We start from the raw sequence: 21,891 nt of genomic DNA, 5'->3' as shown, positions 1-21,891 counted from the left end.
AATTTCTTTCAAGGAATGAAAAATCTTAATGTTTTAAACTTGAGTGGATTCACGCTCTTGTTGTTGCCTGATTCACTTTCATTTATTTCAAATCTTAAAACATTGTATGTTAGTGGTTGCAAGTTGGGTGACCTATCAATGATTGGAGGTCTAAGTAAACTAGAGATTCTTAGCCTTTCCAGATCTTCTATTCAAGAGATCCCTGTTTCTTTTAGCCAATTAAGTAATCTCAGGTTATTAGATTTGAATAATTGTTGGGAGTTAACACTAATACCTCATGGTGTTATACCCTCTTTTAAAAAGTTAGAGGAGTTGTACATTAATAGATTTTGGCAATGGGAATATGAAAGTGAAAATTTGAAAAGCAATGCCAATCTTGTTGAGTTATAAGCTTTGTCTCTATTTACTCATTTAGAGATTAATATTCCAAACCTTGACCTCTCACCAAAATTGTTGGTATTCCAAAATAACCTGTCCAAATTTAAATTAAAAATAGGTTATAGTGATTTCGGTGATGATTATTTGGATGAGAGTAGATACGCAAGAAATATGAATGTCTCAAAAACCAACATTTCAAAAATACATGATTGGGTTAGAGGTTTGCTCAAAAGAACCGAGTGGCTAGTTTTAGAGAAAATTGCTAATTTAGAGAGTATTAGCCATAACCTAGTTGAAGAAGGGTTCAGTGAATTGAAGTATCTTCATATCACATCTTGTGAATCATTGGTATATATATCTGATTGTAAAGATATTAAGATTACAGAGGGAGAAGCCAAGTTACTCTCATCGTTAGAGTATCTAATATTGGGATGGTTGCCAGAGTTGTCACATATATGGAATGGTGACCATCAATCCATAAGTCTTTGTAGCTTGAAGAGAGTACAACTTTGGTCATGCTATAAGTTGATAAAACTATTTTCACCAACTCTACTCCAAAGCCTTATTTGTTTGGAAGAAATAGATATAAGGTATTGTAATAATTTAGAGGAGATCTTTGAGAAGAAAGAAACTTTGGATGAGGAGTTAGACCACACCATAACCTCCCCAAGTTTGGGAAACCTAACTTCTATACAGATAGTTAGTTGTCCTAAATTAAAAAACCTCTTCACCCCTTCCATTGTCAAATGTTTGGTGAAGCTCAAAAGCCTTCAATTATGGAGATGCTCAACAATACAAGAAATTGTCACAAATGAGAAAGGAGAAAAAGAAGCATCAATAGAGAGGATAGTGTTTCCTAGTTTGTACTACTTGGAACTTAGATATCTAGACAACCTCACTTGTTTTAGCTTTAGATCATATACTATTGAATACCCAGCATTGGAGAGGCTAGAGATATGTGGATGTAGAAAAATGAAGACCTTTGGTTATGGAGAGCAAGTGACACCCAAGCTTAACAAAGTGTTTTCAGAATGGGGTTATCGTTGGAATGGCAACCTGAATGTCGCAGTTCAAGAGTACTTCATTGAACAGGTACATACTTAATGATGAAAGAGCTACATTACATCTTGTAATTAATATTGTAAAGTTTTACCATTTTGCATTGATGATCTTCTCATTGATGCACTTTATTTAAATTAAATGTATATAAATATGACATTCAAATCAATAGAGTAACCCTATCCTATTGTTTTAAGATTTGAGATATAATGAATAAGCTTATCAACATTTATGCCTAGCACTGGCCGTTGGTAATGTTTTTGACTTTTTATATGCAATCTTTTTCACAAACAGGGGGATGTGATTGTTCTTTCTCAGGTTTCTTTATGTTTCTAGTTTGTGATTGTTTTTTTCAATATATATATTAAATAATAAATCTCATTATATTAATTGTGTGATAATTTTTTATATTCTATATTTGAAATTATACATTTTAAATAATAAAGTTCAAGGGGGTGTTTATTATTAATAAACTTATTGTTTTTGTACGCGAATCAGACAAAAGAATCGGATTCAAGTTGAGAGTGAAAATGGTATAGTTGTGTAATAAATCTCGTTATCTTAACTGTGTGATAATTTTTTATATTCTATATTTGAAATTATACATTTTAAATAATAAAGTTCAAACGGGTGTTTATTATTAATAAGTTTATTGTTTTTATAGGCGAATCTGACAGAAGAATTGGATTCAAGTAGAGAGTGAAAATGGTATAAATTATGGTTTAAAACATATTATTTATTCGATATTATTGACAACACACAAAATTGTGATAATTTGATTTGCTTAGTAATTCATTTGATTGTGAATATATTCAATCTTGTTGGATACTGTTTTTATTTTTTATTTTTTAAAATAAAGCTAATATTTAATTATCAATTAAAATATTCACATAAAAAAATTAGTTTATACCTTATATTGAATTTTAGGGTATTGTAGTAATTATCATTACATAATTAATTTTTTATTTGAAAATCCTTCCTAAAGTACATAATCACTTTCAAAATAATTTTCCTAAGACAAGTTAACCCTATAAAATTTTAGGAATTGAAATTAGAATCTCTTAAATTGAAAAAAGAATTTTATTTTTTTCATTTTTTTAAAATTTTAGGAATTGAAATTAGAGTCTAAACAAGAATTACTCTCCACCTCACGCACCGCCGCTCTATCACCTCTTCCACGCGACACTACCACCACCAGAACCGTCAGAGTCACCCTACTTCAAGCACTCGCCGGTGGGTTCTCGTATCTTCCACTCCGGTTCAGTAGACGACGACTCGTTCACTGACTCCGTGCCGATCCCGGCGGAGATTGTTAACTTTTGGGACGGAGTGATTGGCAGTGGTGAAGAGTCGATTCTTCCTGTTCAAACTCTGATTTCGGTGCTCGATGCTTATCATAACCTCTCTGGCTTCCCTTGGTAAAGCTTGCTCTGTCTAGCTTACTTTTGTGTGTAAATGTGTTTCATGAAGTGGGAAATTGTCACAAAGCGCTATAAAATTGCTCTCTCTTTGAAATGTTATTTTCTTCTTTTAAATTCTTTTATATCTTCCTTTTCGTGGTGAATGAAATTCACTCTTGAGATGTTTTGTTTTAATTAGTTGGTGTATAAGGACTTTTTAGGTGGGTAATTATTGCTACTTCGACTTTGGCATTCAGACTTGCGTTGCTTCCTGTTGTTGTTTTGCAGCTTCTTAAGCTGCGAAAGATAGGAGAGTTATCTCCTAAATGTAAGTCTGCTTTTTCATTTCACTTGCAATTTGTTTGTAGCTCTAGTTACTTCCGTTCTTTGGAGTTCTTGCCAGTACACATTCGCTAGAGAATAAAACTTGAAAACACAAATGCAGTAGTGTAAATTCTACTATATGCTAGTTTCTTTCTTGAAGGTGTGATATCATATAGCGATAAGGTGGACCGAAGGGATATCTGGATTAGGATTTATAAAACCTTATATATTTGTGGAATTTTTGAGTTATGCTGGGATTACTGGCTTGTTAATAATTAATGAGAGGTTGTCAAGCTACATGAACTATTAACAAATTAAGTTTAGTTGGCATATTTTACCAACTTGAGTGTAGAGCGTGGCAGAATATTGTTGATTTTTTTTGTTTTTGCTTCACCTTGATGGGTATGTTGTGGTGTCCTTAAAGCCTGTATCTGATGTACAGACTCTTGACCATGATTTGTTTGTTAAAGGAGTAGGAGTAGAAGTAGGTTTTGGGGGTCAATACGTAAAGAGAGAAGGAAGGAATGATTTCTTCCTTGAATTGAAGGTTTCTTCCAAAAAATCGTCTATCTGATGCTCAATGTTGTATCATTGTCTTTGATGCCGTCAAGTTTGGTAAGGGCATTTATGCACACAATGGTCCATGTACCAGTATAAGTTTCTGTTTCTGTTGTGCATGTGTTTTTTTGGTAGACATTCCAAGTGAGGCTGCAGTACTTATTAACAATTGTCTGATATGTGGAGATATTTATTCTTCTTTCCCTGCATAGAATTATGTAATTCAGACTTGCCTCCGAGGTTGCGAGTCGTATGTAATTCTATTCATCGTCCTCATTAACAGTTGGATACTAGATCATTCTTCTGGAATTCTTGCAGGGTCATTCTCCCTCTCCCTTTCATTGTTGTTCATATATTTAATTTGCAATGAATTTTTGTTTGACTCTCGTATGCATTCTCATAGTGCCTCCACCATTTCCACCACCTCAGTCAGGAAGGAGTTTCATTGATCAAATTTCACTTTTTCGGAGGGAAACAAAACAGTTGGGTGTCCCTCATTTATGTGGTTCCTTGCCTCCTTGTCCATCCAGGTGACACAGCTATATATATTGTGTAAATAACTTTACCTTTCTTCTCCCATCTCAAGCCAAGACACACAGACATAGAAAGAAATTCACATCTTCTAACTGAAAGAAATAGATAGATGTTGGGTTAGAGGATTTTGAGTTAGATTCAAAAGCCTGGAATCTATATAGAGGGCCAGTTATTTCTGTACTATTATTGTTTTCTTTGCTTTTTTTTTTTTTTTCTTAATTCTTTTGGTATTTTGATGTATTTGTCTTCTGTCTTTTAGGCTGAAACTTTTAGCAACAGTAGCCTAGTATATAGTTTGGTTGAATAAATTTTGTACTTATTTATTTTGTTGTGTTTTGTTCAATTCTTCAGGTCCCATGTTTTCTCTTGGGTGTGACCAGAATTCAGAAAATGTCACTGGAGGGTCATCCACGGTTTGATCGTGTAAGGCACTAACATGCTTAAATATTTGTATAGAACAATAAATATATATGTATTAATGCTTACTACAGTAATATCGTCTTTATGTATTCATAGATTAATATCGTTAAGGGTTACCAATCTTGTTATTACTTTCTTTTGGATTACAAATGACTTGATATGTTTCTGAACCATACAATCTGGCCATGCTTCTTGCAGCATGCAGCATAAATTTTATAATGATGACATATGACAATTACACATCTTATTTCTATAGTTTTTGTTGGTTCTCATCTTATTAGTTTTATAGTGAATGAAAACAATTTACAATTCTTAATTTGGTGCCAAGTTCTCTGTTTTATCTTTAATATTCTCATCAATGAAGGAACTCTTTTTACTTTTCGTTCCCCTGCTTATGTCTCATATTTTTTTTTTTGAATGTGATGTTATTTTGCTATTGGAGCATAGAATGTATGATGCTCTGTCCATGGAATTTATTGTAGGGTGGGACTTTGTGGTTCCAGAACTTGACTGAATTCCCTCATGGTCTTTTAGGCCCCATCTTTCCAATAGTGATAGCTGCTCTCCACTCCTCTAATGTTGAGGTATTTGACTCTATCAATGATTAAAGTTTTCAAACCAGGTTGTCAGTTATTATGTTCCTTCATCTTTCTGGGTATAGTTTTGTGATGCAGAACATCCCTAAATCCTTATCAAGCTGAGTCCCCTGTTATTTATTTATTTTTATTTTTTTGTTTGGGGGGGGGGTGGTTATTGTGAATTGATATTAACATATTATGAGAAGTTATTGCTGGTCATCTTATTACTTGTTTGATATATTTTCCAGATTTCTTTTAGGAAATCTTCACTTGAAAGACAAGAAGGCATGCATGGCTTACCGACAAAAATGAGTTGCTAACAGTTTTGTTTAGGTTTGCTTACTGCTATATTAGTAAATTCTAAATTTTTTACAGTCTAGATTTTATGTTCACGTCAATTGTGAGAATAAGAATGGCATATAATTTCCCCTGTAATATTTATACCATATTTAGTACAAATTATTTATCTTCCTTATTGCAGTATTACAACAGATATTTGGATGTCTAGACGCTACCTTTATTTTGTTCCATGATTTTAAATCAGATTTCCCTTTTAGCTTACCTTCTTGGATATTTTTATTGTTTATTGAGATTCACAGTGAAATTTATTTTTGTTCTTGTATTTGTCCACAGTTTATTGAGTAATCATTAATCTCAGAATTTAAGCTCATAGGATAGATTCCTAATTGCATAATTGATTTTAGGAACCATTCAAACTAAGTGGTTCATATATGTTACCTCATCCCCGGCTGAATGGGCAAAAGTTGATACATAAATACTGATAATGCCAATGGCCTATTGGATTGTGAAAACACTGCTATCTATTTCATTTTAATTTCTTTTTCTAATTGCTGGTCTTTACCCTTATCAGAAAGGTTAGTGTTTGATAGGGAAGTTCCCCTGACGTTGTGCTGGGTATAATCACTAATTTATTTACCTTGATTTGCTGGGTAGTCTTATTGGGTTACTAATTGCACATTTAGTATGATTCAGGTAGTTATTGCAATTTTCTTTTTTGGAAAGAATTTGTTCCTATGTGCGATATGTTTTAGTTGGTTAAGTGTGTGAAATCATAATCAACTTTGCAGCAATTATCCCTCAAATATCCTGTTGTTCGCGCAAAGTTGGGGTTACCTGACAAGGATGCTCCATGAGCACTGGAAAAATCTGAAGAAATTGATAGTCCTAAAAAACATTTGGATTCCCCTGCAAAGCAACGCAAAATATCTGTCAAGGGCCTAACCCCTAAAGAACTGGTAGCTGTAAGTGACTTACCTCGGAACCTCACGTACAATTTGAATGTAAGGGTTGTGTTTCATGTTTTAAGATTTGAGATTTAATGAATAACATTCATGCCTAGCATATTAAAAGGTAATTGTCAAGAGTTTCCCAACCCAACACCCCGTTGGTAAGGTTACTTATTCAAACAACCATCATAACATAACATAACATAGCCCCATTTATTTGTTAAAATCTTCTCTGTGTAGATTGTTATTGTTCTTTCTCAGCTTTCTTTTTCTTTGTAGTTTGTGATTGTTTTTAAACACAGTGGTTATAGCTGGTAGTTGCTTCTTTCTCTTTACACAACCAACTAAACAAACATTTGCCTCATACTAATTCAATAGACAAAACCAATAAATAATTTTGTTTCTTTTCTTAATAAATTTATAATAAGTTCAATTTATTATGTGAATATTGTTTTCATTTCTCTTCATTTTTTTTTTTTTTTTAAATATGGATTTTAAATAATAAATCTCATTATATTAATTGTGTGACAACTCTTCATATTCTATATTTGAAATTATACATTTTAAATAATATGGTTCAAGTGGTGTCTATTATTAATAAGCTTATTGTTTTTTTAGGCAAATCAAGCAGGAGGATCAAAAGATGGTATGAATCTTGTTTTATCATATTATTTATTCAGTATTATTGACACCACAAGAAATTGTGATAATTTGATTTTCTTGATTATTCATATGATTGTGTATATATTCATTACTAACACTGATACAAAAGGAAAAATAAAATAAAATTGATGGATCAGTAGATGGTCGCTAGTTTTGGTGATTGTTTGCCGTCCTTATTGGTAGCTCATCCATCGACTTCAATGGTACCTCTGTGATAGTCAAACGAAGTTGGCATAATGAGTAGTGAAAGTAGTGTTTTGCTATGGAAGATAGGGAAAAATTCAATCTTGTTGGATAATGTTTTTTATTTTTCATTTAAATTAAGCTAATAGTTAATTATCAATTAAATTAAATAATTATTTGAATAAAAAATTAGTCCATACCTTATATTGATTTTTAGGGTATTTTAGTAATTATTATTTATGTAATTAATTTTTTATTCGAAAATCCTTCCTAAAGTACATAATCACTTTTCAAAATATTTTGAAAAACACTTTTAATTTGTAGTATTAGAAGTAATTGATTATTTTATAAACTATAACAATCTATAATTGAGTCTAAATTAGATCTCTTAAGAGTTGTTGATGATTGTTGATTGCTTTATTAAGAATTTGTTGGATATAGAGTTAGCATAGTCATACATATTATTGTTATATATTCATCTTTTACATGTTTATTCATAACCAATGCTCTATAGAGGAGATCATGATGATGATGATGATGATGATGAAGAAGATGGTGATGATGATGAAGGATGAATTAACTACTTGTTTTGAAAGATATTGAGATGTCGATGCAAGAAATTTTAGTAATTTGATTCGCTTTATCATTCATATGATTGTTTTGTATAAACATTAATGGTGTGTGTACATGCTTTTATATTTATTCTTTGTAATTCATGCACAATCATTTTTCTTTTTTCTTTTTATTGTATTTAGTCTTATTTGAGAGGTAAGACTCATTACGTCCCCCTCTGTTTAGGTGTTATATTTTTTTTTTCAATTAATAAAATTTCCCTCGTACTGTCGAGGTTTACTTAAAAAAAAAATTAATAGTATAAGATTTTATTTATGATATAATTGAAATTTACTTATTATAGATTGGATGCATGAGATTTTTAACGTTACTTCAATTATAAATTGTTGTAGATAATCATGCAAAATCTTACAGATATTGCATGATTAAGTGAATAAATCTATAATAGGATATTAGGATTGTAATCAATACATAATAGGAACAAATCTGTAAAATAGGAAGTTAGATTTTTTATTTCCTAGATTAGATTATTTATTTCCTAGATTAGTTCTCTATTTTCCTATATATTGATGTATAATTTGTCAATGCAATACATAAGAAAATTACAATCAGTTCTCTGTTTGTAACGGTATCAGAGCATACAAGCAATTCTAAGTTGTTTTTTATTTTTCAGTTTGTTTTTTTTTTCTCTTCTGCCCAAGTGAGCATTTTTCGTGAGTCACCCTGGAGAGTGGCCATTTTTTCTCAGCGACTGCCTAGGAATTCCTCAGTTTCTCACCAAATCAGAACATTTTTGTTGATTTCTGTTGATATCAGTTTTGTTTCTGTTGATATGAGTTTGTTCGTTGAAGAGTTTTTGTTGGCTATTTTCATCTTCTTACCATGACTAAGGTGGAAAATTTGGGCCGGGTTAGGCGGGTCAACCCACCCGGCCCGGGAAAATGGGTTAGGCCCGGACCGCCAAGATGGCGGTCCGGGTTGACCCTAACCCGGCAGCAACCCCCGCGGGCCGGGTTGCACAATGCAACCCCCAACCCGGCGGGTTGCTATTTTGTCTCTTTTGCAAGAGACCCGGCAACCCGCCGGGTTGGTTGTGTACCAACCCGCGGGTTGGCCGAAAAAAATTAAAAAAAATAAAAAAATTTTTATTTATTTTTCAAATTACCCTTTTACCCTTGAAATATAGCCGTTTTATAGCCGTTGAAAGGGTCTTTTTCGTCATTTCTCTTTCCCATTTTTTCCTATAAATTGGCCTTAAGTTCTCACATTTTTCTCACACACTCAAATTCTCTCATTCTCTCATATTCTCTAATCTCTAATCTCTCAATTATTCATTTATTAGTTTTTGCAATTGCTCATATTTTAATTTTTATTAGTTTTTGCAATTTTTAATTCATATTTCCAATTTTCCAAATTCCAATTTCCATACTCCAATAAGTCTAATTTTCTTATATTAAATTTTATGTATCAAAATTGAATTAATATTTGAAATGTTAACAAACAAAAAATTGAATTGAATTATTGATATTAGAAAAGTTAATTAAATAATTATTTTATAATTATTTATTTGAAAAGTTAATAAAAAAACAAAAAAAAAAAAAAAAAAAGGAAAATTGGGCTACCCCGGCCCAACCCCGCCACCTAACCCCGGGTTAGGGCTGGCGGGCCGGCTAGGCACCCATTTTGGAGAAAATGGCGGCCTAACCCGGCCTGCCTTTTGTTGGCGGGCGGATTAGGCCCGGCCCGCCAACAAAAGTACCCCGCCGCGGGCCGGCCGGCGGGTTACTTTTCCACCTTTAACCATGACTGTAAGTCTATAATTGATATGGTTCCTGTAATGTCAAAAATTACGGACCATAAGCTTATGGGTCTGATAACTATTTTGATTGGAGTAAGACAATTCGTCTTTATCTGCGAAGCATTGGTAAAATATCATCTCATCAAATTTCATCTGAAGACGATTCAAACAAACATGGTTGAGAGAGGATGCCCTGTTGTTCTTGCAAATACGGAACTCCATCAACAGTGAGGTACTTGGTTTAATTAATCATTGTGAATATGTGAAGAATTGATGGACTATCTAGATTTTTTGTATTCTAGGAAAGGAATGTTTCTAGTATTTTTGATGTATGCAAAGCTTTTTATCGAGCTGAGAAACAAGATAGTGTCTTTTACGGCCTATTTTATGGATTTTAAAAAGACATATGAAGAACTTAACTTCTTCTACCGGTGAGTGCTGATGTGAAAGTTCACAAGCTCAACGAGAGAAAATGGCGATTATGAGTTTCCTAGCTGGACTCCCTTCTGAGTTTGAATCTACTAAATCTCAGGTTCTTGCTAGTTCTGGATCACCTCCCTCCAAGACATATTTACTAGGGTTCTTCGTACAGAAAGCACTCCATCTGTTCAATCGGTAGTGCTCTTGTAAGTCGAATCATGACACTGGGCGTTCATATACAGGAGCAATAATAGAGAGGGGTTCGAATTATCGTGAGAATCGAGTCAGGGTCAAGGGATTGGTGTGCTACTATTGTCATGAACCCGGTCATACAAAGCACACGTATAGAAAGTTGCAAAATAAGACCCACCTCAGTCAGCTCATTGTTACCGCTACTGATACTTCTGAGAAGAAGGTTATGATTTCAGCTGATGAGTTTGCCATTTTTTCAGTATCAAGAATCATTGAGTCCTCATCTACTTCCATCACTGTTGTCGCCGAGTCAGGTAAACCAAACACATGTCTTATTTCCTCATCCTCCAATGGGTCATTGATTCTGGTGCCACGATCATATGACGGTAATCATAGTCTCTTTTCATCATATCATTCACATAATTCTTTGTCTAATGTTACTTTAGCTGATGGGTCAACTTCTTGTGTTCTTGGGTCTGGGTCTGTTACCCCTACTCCGTTAATTTCCCTATCCTCTGTATTGAGTCTACCACAGTTCGCTTTTAATTTATTTTCTGTGAGTAAACTCACTCGCGCTCTTAAATGTTGCATCTCATTTTTCCCTGATCATTGCCTGTTTCAGGATCTTACGACGAGGTAGATTATTGTAAAGGACATGAATATGGAGGGCTTTACATCCTTGAACACCAGGTGCCCAGAACCATTGCATGTTCTAGTATTTCGACCCCTTTTGAGGAGCATTGTGTTGGACATCCTTCTTTACCATTGTTAAAGAAACTATGTCCTCAGTTTAATAAATTATCTTCGTTAGATTGTAAGTCATGTCAATTTGCTAAACACCACCGTCTTTCTTCAGTCCAAGAGTCAATAAACGGGCTACTGTCCCCTTTGAATTAGTTCATTCAGATGTTTGGGGTCCGGGTTCTATTGTGTCTAAACCTGGATTTAAATATTTTGTTACCTTTGTTGATGACAACTCCGTGTAACTTGGCTTTATTTAATGAGAATCGTTCTGAGTTGTTTTCTCCATTTTTGTGCCTTTTGTGCTGAAGTTAAAACTCAATTTAATACTTCTGTCCACATTAAGAAGCGATTAGGCCCAAGAGTATTTCTCGATTCTTTTCAGTCTTATATGCGCCAGCATGGCATTCTTCATCAATCCTCTTGTGTTGACACACCATCCCAAAAGTAGTCCGAGAGGAAAATAGGCACCTTCTTGAAACCGCTCGAGCCCTATTATTTCAAATGCAAGTCCTAAACGTTTTGGGCCGATGCAGTTTCCACGGCCTGTTTTCTAATTAACCGCATGCCTTCCTCTATTTTGAATGGTTCCACTCCTTACAGTGTTCTCTTCCCGTCTAAGTCTTTGTTTCCTATTACCCCAAGATATTTGGTAGTACTTGTTTGTTTCGTGTGTTCGACCCCAAGTAACCAAGTTAGATCCCAAATCTCTTAATTGTGCTTTTCTAGGTTCCTCTCTTCTTCAGAAGGGATATCGATGTTATTGTCCGGTCTTAATAGTATTTGGTGTCACCTGATGTTACTTTCTTAGAAACACCCCTTTTTTTCCCACTTCGTCACCTATACACGTCAGGGGAGGACGATGACTTACTAATCTATACTGTCACGTCCACACCTGGTCTTCCCCACATACTGTTCCTCCTCCGGCACCACCACTTGTCCGTCCACTACCTCCAATTCGCATTGTCTATTCTCGTCGACAGGAACCTCTTGTACCAGTCCCTTCGTCGTTAGACCCTCCCCAGTGATCCGATACATGTGTTCCTCGTCAAGAAGACACTCAACTTCATGTCCTACCCAGACTCTCGTCGTTGGTCCAACCTTGAGTGTTTTTGATCTTCCTCTTGCTCTTCGGAAAGGTAAACGTTGTGTACTTATCCTATATCTTCATTTGTTTCTTATGATCACCTATCATCTTCTTCTTGTTCTTTTGTGCATCACTAGACTCTGTCTCCCTTCCTGCAACTGTCCATGAAGCCTTACTCATCCTGGTTGGCGTGATGCTATGATAGAAGAGATGACTGCTTTAGATGTTAATGGTACTTGGAACTTGGTTGACTTACCTACTGGAAAGAAGCCTATTGGATGCAAATGGGTGTTTGCTGTTAAAGTAAATCCTAATGGGTCAGTGGCTCGGCTTAAAGCGTTCTTGTAGCTAAAGCTATCTCAACTTATGGGTGGATTATTTTGACACTTTTTCCCCTGTGGCTAAATTGACTTCTGTTCCTTATTTATCTCTATGGCGGCTACTCATTCTGGCCATTACATCAGTTGGACATAAAAAATGCTTTTTACATGGTGACCTTCAAGAAGAAGTCTATATGGAGCAACCACCTGGATTTGTTGCTCAGGGGAGTATGGGAAATTTTGTCATCTTCGCAAATCGTTGTATGGTTTGAAAACAGATCCACATGCTTGGTTTGGAAAGTTCAGTGAGGTAGTTGCAAAGTTCGGAATGACAAAGCAACGTCTGATCACTCAGTCTTTACAAACAACGCAGTTGGCTTATTTCTTGTTGTATTTTTTGACGACATTATCATCACTGGGAGTGACACACAGGGATTGCATTATTAGTCATTTCTTCACCCTCAGTTTCATACAAAAGATTTAGGAGTGTTGAAGTATTTCTTAGGGGTTGAGGTAACAGGACAAGAAGGCATCTTCCTCTCTCAGAGAAATAGTACTTAACTTATTAACTGATACAGGAAAATTGAGTGCTAAGCCATGTAGTACGCACTGTTTCCTAATTTGCAACTTACCAAGATGGTGAACTATTTGAAGATCCTGAGAGGTATAGAAGACTGGTTGGAAAGTTGAACTATCTAACAGTCACTTGTCCTGATATGCGTACTCTGTTAGTGTAGTAGTCAATTCATGTCTTCTCCTACTGTTGATCATTGGGCAGCGTTAGAACATATTCTGTGTTATCTGAAAGGACTCCAGGACTGGTATTTTGTACAAATCATGGACATAATATATTGAGCTGTTCTCTGATGCAGATTGGGCTGGTTCTAAGATAGATAGGATCCCTACGGGCTACTGTGTTTTTATTGGTGGAAATTTGGTCTCATGGAAGTAAGAAGCAAATTGTTGTGCCCCGATCTAGTGCAGAATCGGAATATAGGGCTATGGCCCAGTCTGTGTGTAAAGTAATATGGATATATCGTTTTTGACTGAAGTTGGTCTTATGGCCTCTTTGCCAGCAAATTGTGGTGTAACAAGCCGCTCTGCATATTGCTTCTAATCCCGTATTTCATGAACAACTAAGCACATTGAAATTGACTGTCATTTCATCGTGAGAAAATACAGCAGGTTTAATTTCTATAGGATATGTGAAGACTGGAGAGCAACTAGGAGATTTTTTCACTAAAGCTTTGAATGGGTGTCGATTGATTATATTTGTAACAAGCTGGCATGATTAAATCTATGCTCCATCTTGAGGGGGAGTGTTGTAGATTGTTGTAGTAAATCATGCAAAATCTTACAGATATTGCTTTAAGTGAATAATCTATAATAGGATATTAGGATTGTAATCAATACATAATAGGAACAAATCTTAAAATAGGAAGTTAGATTTTTTATTTCCATAGATTGATTATTTATTTCCTAGATTAGTTCTCTATTTTCCTATATATTGATGTATAATTTGTCATCAATACATAAAAATTACAATCAGTTCTCTATTTGTAACATAAATCAACTAGATGAAGCGCACGGTTCCTTATGACTTTGGTGTTGACATCATGTATGTTTGATCATTGGATGTTTCAATTGGTTTAGACTGCTCTTTTTATGGTGTTGATGAGTATAACCCAATAAATTGATGACCAATATTGAGTTCATACCTAATCATGAAACAACATGTTTGTTGTGTTAGGCTAATTTTGTTTTCAAAATGAAACTTTAAAGCCAAATAAAGAACTCCCCAGATTATAGTCTGAGGACATTTGGATAATACTGCTAACTTATCATTAATAGGATAATCCCATATGATCAATTCCTAACAGCCTTGTCACTACCTAACTTTCCCTTATCTCTTTTAGAATAAACCCTCAAATCAAGATGCTTGTCAATACTCCCTCCAGCAATTTCACCTTGCCTCAACGTGAAAGTCTGGAATTTGCTGTGCTATTACCCCAAAGGTTCTCCCATGAAGCATCATGATCTGGAAGACCCTCCCACGCAATCAAACTTCCCTGTCTGTTCAATTAAAAGTAAACAATTGTGAAAATAATATGTTAGAAAGCATATATATAATAGTTGTGAACTTATTAATTTCAAATGCTATCTCTATATATCCCTTAAGGTCAGGATCTAGCTTTTTATATTAAAGCTATGTACGCTGCAGCGTTATCTTTAAGATTTGAGAGTTGTGAACTTATTAATTTCATTGGTAGGCATATAGTAATTGAACCTCCCCTCTGTCCCTCCTCCTCTGACAGCAACCCATCGCCATTCTTATCACACCTGGCAACAACTCTTCAGCAGAAAAATCTGCAACTGGCAACAACACTTCAGCAGAAAAATCTGGCAATTTCTCAACAACATAAACACTCTGCCCATAACACCCGCGAGCATTTCAATAGTAACCTCAGTCATTCAAATCAACAACGACTCACACAGACAATCAACATTAACCTCACAATTAATTCAACAGAAGTTTAGCATAGAAAAACAATAATACCTAGCAATTCATTCAGCAGCAGCTTGCATAGAAAAAAGTATTATTGGATAAAGATGGTTGTCTGTCGATTCCCATCAAAAGTTCCAAGGAATTCAATACAGGAACCATAAATACCTGCATAAACTAAACTTTGCCCAGTTAGCAGCTCTTAACATCGTCTCTGCATCATCATCCCAAAAACCCCAACAGCTCTGCCCCATATTCTCTTGAAAATTTGAAATCTCGTTAGCAACTGCAAGCAAAACCGAATGCTTGGAGTTTGGCCAAATAATCATTCCAATAAAATTAGCACCAGCTTCTGCTGCCATAGCAGCATCTTTAGTTGATGTATCCCATACATCTTAACCAATCGTACATTCTTTTCACGCTCCTCATCATAAAGTAAATTTCTAAGTTCCTCCCCTTACGCTTGCAATATACCATCTTAACGTGATTAGTAATGGTTAAAACAACTTTCAATGATGAAAAAGGATTTTAACATCACCTTGGATTGGCCTGCTGTGGAAGTTAAAAATTTTGCTCTGAAATAGGCCACCTATTAATAGCTGAATACTGGCATTGCATCGTTTGAAATGAACAACAATTTACGATACTGATGTTACTAACTGCCTTACAAACAAAGTTGACAAAGAACTCCGAAAAGGGTATTCGTAAAATTTTAAAAAAGGTCTCAAGAATTCACAACTTCAACCATTCCCTTTAATCTATACATATAAATAAGTTTTCTTGAGACTTGGGATGCCACTATTTAATTGTTCTAAATATTTAGGTGAATATGAAAAGATTAACATGAATCTATAAATATTTTAATTAGACTATTGGTGTCCAATATGTGCTATTAATACTATAAAAAACAATTCTAAAGTTACAATTGAATCCAACACGAATCCTACACAGCAATCATATTTAATAAGCTCTTAAATCCTATGTGGTATCCTACGTGGAATCCTCATGGAATCCAAAAGGCGATTAATAGAAAGGATGGACTTCAGTATATAAAAATATAGATGGTTCAAATGTTTGCTGAGTATCTATTTTCGATAAAATTACTAATTTAAAGAATTAGTCATAATGTAGTTGAAGAAATAGACATTTTTAAAAATTAATAAATTATTAAAACATTTTTAAATAATAAATGAATTAAATTAAAGTGTAATATATAATACAAAAATTAAACAAAATTTTGAATTGAAAGGTTATTCAACAAGGAGGATGAATTGAAAGTAGACAGTAAAAATGGTATGAATCATATTTTAGCAAGATTCAATCCCTCTAGAGTTAGCAGACTCATCCATATTGTTGAATTATATACATGTTTATTGACAGCCAGAATCTGTTTATGCTAGAAGAAGAAGAAGAAGGGTCTGTGTATTGTGATTGCTTTTATAGAGAGTTTGTGAATTGTGATTGCTTTTGATACCCTGCATAGCAATTATGATAATACAAGATTGTATTGTATTTTCTGATCTCAATTTGGAAACCCAAAACTTGCTGGTTGTAAAAGAAAAGGAAGCGGCTGAAAAGAATCTAGAAATTATAGAAACTGATGCTCAGAACTGGATGTCAGAGATCAATAAAATCACTACAGAAGCTGAAAATTCTGGAGGATGAAGTCAAAGCAAACAAGAGGCGTCTCAATGAATCCCAGACAACGTAACCAACTCAATAAACAGGTAAAGAATAATATTTATGTTGTGCTGATTATATGCTAAAACTGTGTAGTTTTTGTGTTTTTACACTTTCTGGGTTTGTTTAAGGCCTTTCATAGAACATGTTTGATGGAATGCTTTTGGGAATGGTTTCTTCATGCAACATGTTCGATGAAATGCTTGTGAGGAATGGTTTCTTACATGTGGTGTGTTTGTTGACAAATAGTTCAAAGACGCGTAAAACAAGTACTACTTGGACCTGATTGGTTTGCTCGCAAACAAATGACAGTTACAACCTGGCATGAGATGATTTCCAACTATTTGAATTTATTTATAGGTACTTAATCGGATTGATAAGCCTATTTAGTTCATCTTTCTGGTGTTGCAATGCCTGAGCAAGACCCTGATACGTTAATTGTGATGGAACTATGAGAGTTTGGATTGAACGTAAATATGGAAACGGCAAGATGATAATAATATGATACTCCACTTAAGGTAGGAACACCGTTACACGCAATGTTAATCAAAATACTCAATAATCATTTCTCAACGCAAAGACTCTCTTTAAATAGGTCACCTCTACAACCTGGTATCATTCCTACAATTCAGATACGAGAAAGCTAACATGCAAATAACGATAAGGATAAAAACTCTTCTACACACTTATTCTTATCCTACCACTAGAGCTATTCTGATATTTAGGATTAGGAGTCCTAATCCTACTACTCTTCCAATAGAACCCCATCAGACCCATTTAATTAGTTTCGTTTGTGAGCCAATGCACGCTTATTCTGATGAGGGTTGAAGCATAGTATTACCTGGGTCATTTACTTATCCTTAAAATTATTGCTCCAATTCTTACATTTGCTTAACTTCTTTGTTCATGATAGACTTATGTTTATTGCACATTTACATAATGCAATCTTACATTACATTACAAAATCAAACTGAGCATTACAAATAGTATCTATCTTTTATGTTGATTTTCCAAGAGAGAATGGATGATGCTCTTTGAAGAATCCTTGTGTTTTTGCTAGTGTCACCTTGCGTATTACTGTAACTGTGTTTTAATCCAAGAAATTCGCGAGTTAAATTGTTTCTTTTTTCCTAAATTCATTTGATGGCAAAACATGTGTTGATTCGTATTACTAAAGGATTTTCATCTCTGACTGTATCTCTGCCTTTGTATTTTGAATTTAGATCTGCGCCAGTGCTGACTTTGTTGGTTAATGCAAGAAGATTGCTCACATCTTACTTATTGGAGCTAAACTTTACGAAGGAATTTTCTAATTTCATGATACAAATTGGATGGAGATGCTATGCATGACCATTATCGAATGCACTCATTCGAACATTTAAATAAGGGTAAGGTTGTTTCTTTACTAGGTTTTCCTGTGTCTGTAATACCATTCTTGTTGTAATTCTAGAGGAGTAATAGTGCAATACAGTAACTTTATGTTATAATTCATTTATTTTAGTCAGAAATCCTATTGGAGAGATCTAAAAATGTAGGTGTTACAGAGCAAGAGATATTTAAGCGTATTCGTCTGATACCTTATGAATTAAGTATTAAATATGACATTCACATCATAGAGTAATCGTAATATGAATCCTGCAACTTGAGTTCCCAATAATTAAAGAGGATTATTCAACAACCACCATAACCTACATAAAATATGCCCCATTTATTGTTAAAATCGGTATTTTGTAGTTCATTTTATTCTTTCACAGCTTTCTTTTCTTTTAGTTGTGTGATTGTTTTAAACACAAATAAAAATTAGTTTCTTTTCTTAATAAATTATAATAAATTCAATTATTATGTGAATTTGTTTTTCTTCTTTCTTTTTCAATATATATATATAAATTATTTATACTCATTTTATTTGATTTCAATAAATATATATAAATATGGCATTCAATTCAATAGAATAACCGTTACATACAAATTGATTTGCATTACTTTTTTGGTTAGATAATTGTCATTTCTTATATTAGCATTTATTCAATGTACAGCGGAGTGAAATCTAGGGAATAAACAATTTTTTTTTTAAGGTTACAATTTTAATTATAGTTAAATTCTTAGAGATACATTATTTAGGTGCTTTTATTTTCTAAATCTCTTAATTCTAAAAAATAATTTGTTCTGTTATTAATAAAATTATAATAAGTCAATTTATTATGTGAATATCTTTTTCATTCTTCTCTCTTCTCTCTCCTCTCTCTCTCTTTTTTCAAAACTAATTACTTATAAACATATTAATATATTAGTATATTTAAATGATACATAATAATTTCAAGGGGGTGTATTATATAAGTTTATGTTTTGTAGGGGGACCAAGCAGAAGGATCAGATAAAGTAGAAAACTAAAAATGGAATGAAATGGTGTATTATATATTATTTATTGAGTATTATTGACAAACAAGAAATGTGATAATTTGATTTGTTTGATTGTTCATATGATTTTGTATATATTCAACTTGTTGGATACTGTTTATTTTTATTTTCTATTTTTTAAACAAAGCTAATATTTAATTACCAATTAAAATATTCACATAAAAAATTAATTATACTTAATTGAATTTTAGGGTATTTTAGTATTATATTCACTAATGTTTTATCCTAAAGTACATAATCATTTTTCAAAATATTTTACTGAGACAAGTTAACCCTGTACAATTCTAAATTGAAATTAGAATCTCTTAAATTAAAAAAAAAATTTTTCTTTTATTTTTTAAAATTTTAAGTGAAATTGAGATTTGCTGAACACTCCATAAAATTTTAATCATTAATTTCTTTTTGAAAATAAAAAAATAGCACTTTAAATTGATAGGACTAAAAACAGCCAATATGGAATGTAGTATATAGATGTATAAATTTAATTTTATATGTTTTAAACTAAATATGAACAATAATTTATTTTAAATGAAGCATTATGTCCAAAATGTTCATATAATAAGGATAAATGTAACAAAAAAAGATAACTCGTAATCTTAGAATACTAAAAAAAATGAAAAATGAAGTAATCGATTACCTCCAATATATATATAACTACTATTGGTATTTGAAGATACTGAATCTTATAGTACTTGACAATTAAATGTACTCAATATATTTGACAATCAAAGCTGGTACAAGTAAGAAAATCATTTCTAATAATTGACAATTAGCCTCAACGCTTAATCATAACTCGTAATCAACGTGGAATACAATAATTATAGATAATTTTTAATTTGCATTATCGTAACCAAACGCCCTACAACAACGCGTATTTTATTTAGAATTTTTTTTATAATATATAGGGGCCACATTTCTTTTTTTCCAACTATTTTTTTTTACTTTTGGGTAGAATAAAACGGGTCAGGCTCTAATGGCAACTTCAGGCTTTACTACACACCGTCGCTTCACTCGCTCTCCACCTCACGGCGCCGCGTTCTATCCTTCTCCACGCGACACTACCACCCCAGAACCGTCAGAGTCGTCCTACTTCGGCACTCGCCGGCGATTTCTCGTTTCTTCCACTACGGTTTTAGTAGACGCGACACGCTCATGACTCGTGCCGATCCCGGCGGAGATTGGTAACTTCTGTGACGGAGTGATGGCAGTGGTAAGAGTCGATTCTTCCTGTTCAAACTCTATTTCGTGCTAGAAGCTTATCATAGTCTCCTGGCTCCCTTGGTAAAGCTTGCTCTCTCTAGCTTATTGTGTGTAAATGGTTTCATGAAGTGGATAATTGTCACAAAGCGCTTTAAAATTGTAAACATTGTTATAGATAGGAACTTCTTTGAAATGTTAATTTCTTCTTTTAAATTCTTTATATCTCTTCTTCATGGTGAATGAAATTCACTCTTGAGATGTTTTGTTTTAATTAGTTGGTGTATAAGGACTTTTCTGGTGGGTAATTATTGCTACTTCGACTTTGGCATCGACTTGCGTTGCTTCCTGTTGTGTTTGGGAAAGATAGGAGGAGTCTTGTAATGTAAGTCTGCTTTTTTGTTTTACTTGCAATTTGTTCGTAGCTCTTAGTTACTTCGCGTCTTTGGAGTCTAGTCAGTCACATTCGCTAGAGAATAAAACTTGAAAACACAAATGCAGTAGTGTAAATTCTGCTATATGCTAGTTTCTTTCTTGAAGGTGTGTATCATATAGCGATAAGGTGGACAGAGGATAATGGATTAGGATTTGTAAAACCTATATATTTGTGGATTTTTTAGGTTATGCTAGGATTATTGGCTTGTTAAGAATAATGAGAGGTTTCAAGCTACATGAACTATTAACAAATTAAGTTTAGTTGGCATTTTTTACCACTTGAGTGTAGATCGTGGAGAATATTGTTGATTTTTTTGTTTAGGAGTAGAAGTAGGTTGGGGTCAATACGTAAAGAGAGAAGGGAGGAATGATTTCTTCCTTGAATGAAGTTTCTTCCAAAAACTTCGTCTATTGATGCTCAATGTTGTATGTCTTTGATGCCGTCAAGGTTGGTAAGGGCATTCATGCACACAAGGTCTGTGTATCAGTACAAGTTTCTGTTTCTGTTGTGCATGGTTTTTTGGAAGACATTCCTAGTGAAGCTGCAGTACTTATTATCAATTGTCTGATATGTGGAGATATAGAAGCAACTGATTATTTTATAAACTATAACAATCCATAATTGAGTTTAAATTAGATTAAGAGTGGTTGATGATTGTGATTGCTTTATAGAGTTTGTTGGATGATATATTGTATATATTCATCTTTTACAGTTTATTCATAACCAATGCTCTCTAGAGGAAGAAGAAGATGATGATGAAGCAGAAGAAGGATGACTAACTATTGTTTTGAAAGATATTGAGATGTCAATGCAAGAAATTTTATCATCATATGATTGTTTTGGATATATATTATAAAACATTAACGGTGGTGTAAAAGCTTTTATATTATTCTTTGTAATTCATGACATTCATTTTTTTTCTTTTTTTTTTCCTTTTTTTATTGTATTTAGTCTTATTTAGAGGATAGGCCTCTTATGTCCCCTCTGTCTAGGTGTCATTTTTTTTTCAATTAATAAAAATTTTCTCTACCGTCGAGGTTTGCTTAAAAAAAATAATAGTACAAGATTTTATTCATGATGTAATTAAAATTTACTTATTATAGATTGGGTGCAACGAGATTTTTAACCTTATCCAATTATTAATCAAAGGGTTAATGTTTGCTTAAAAGAAATGAGTATCTA

General features: G+C 33.5%; 1 pseudogene; it reads left to right on the top strand.

Moving 5' to 3' along the window:
• The first annotated feature begins 1,350 nt into the window (after positions 1–1,350).
• LOC116107649 lies at positions 1,351–7,475 on the top strand (annotated as a pseudogene).
• The last annotated feature ends 14,416 nt before the right edge of the window (positions 7,476–21,891 follow it).

The sequence above is a fragment of the Pistacia vera genome, unplaced genomic scaffold (assembly GCF_008641045.1).
Source record: "Pistacia vera cultivar Batoury unplaced genomic scaffold, PisVer_v2 Contig545, whole genome shotgun sequence".
Taxonomy (NCBI): Eukaryota; Viridiplantae; Streptophyta; class Magnoliopsida; order Sapindales; family Anacardiaceae; genus Pistacia; species Pistacia vera.
Note: the sequence above shows the minus strand (reverse complement) of the source record. Positions and strands in the feature narration are given on the sequence as shown.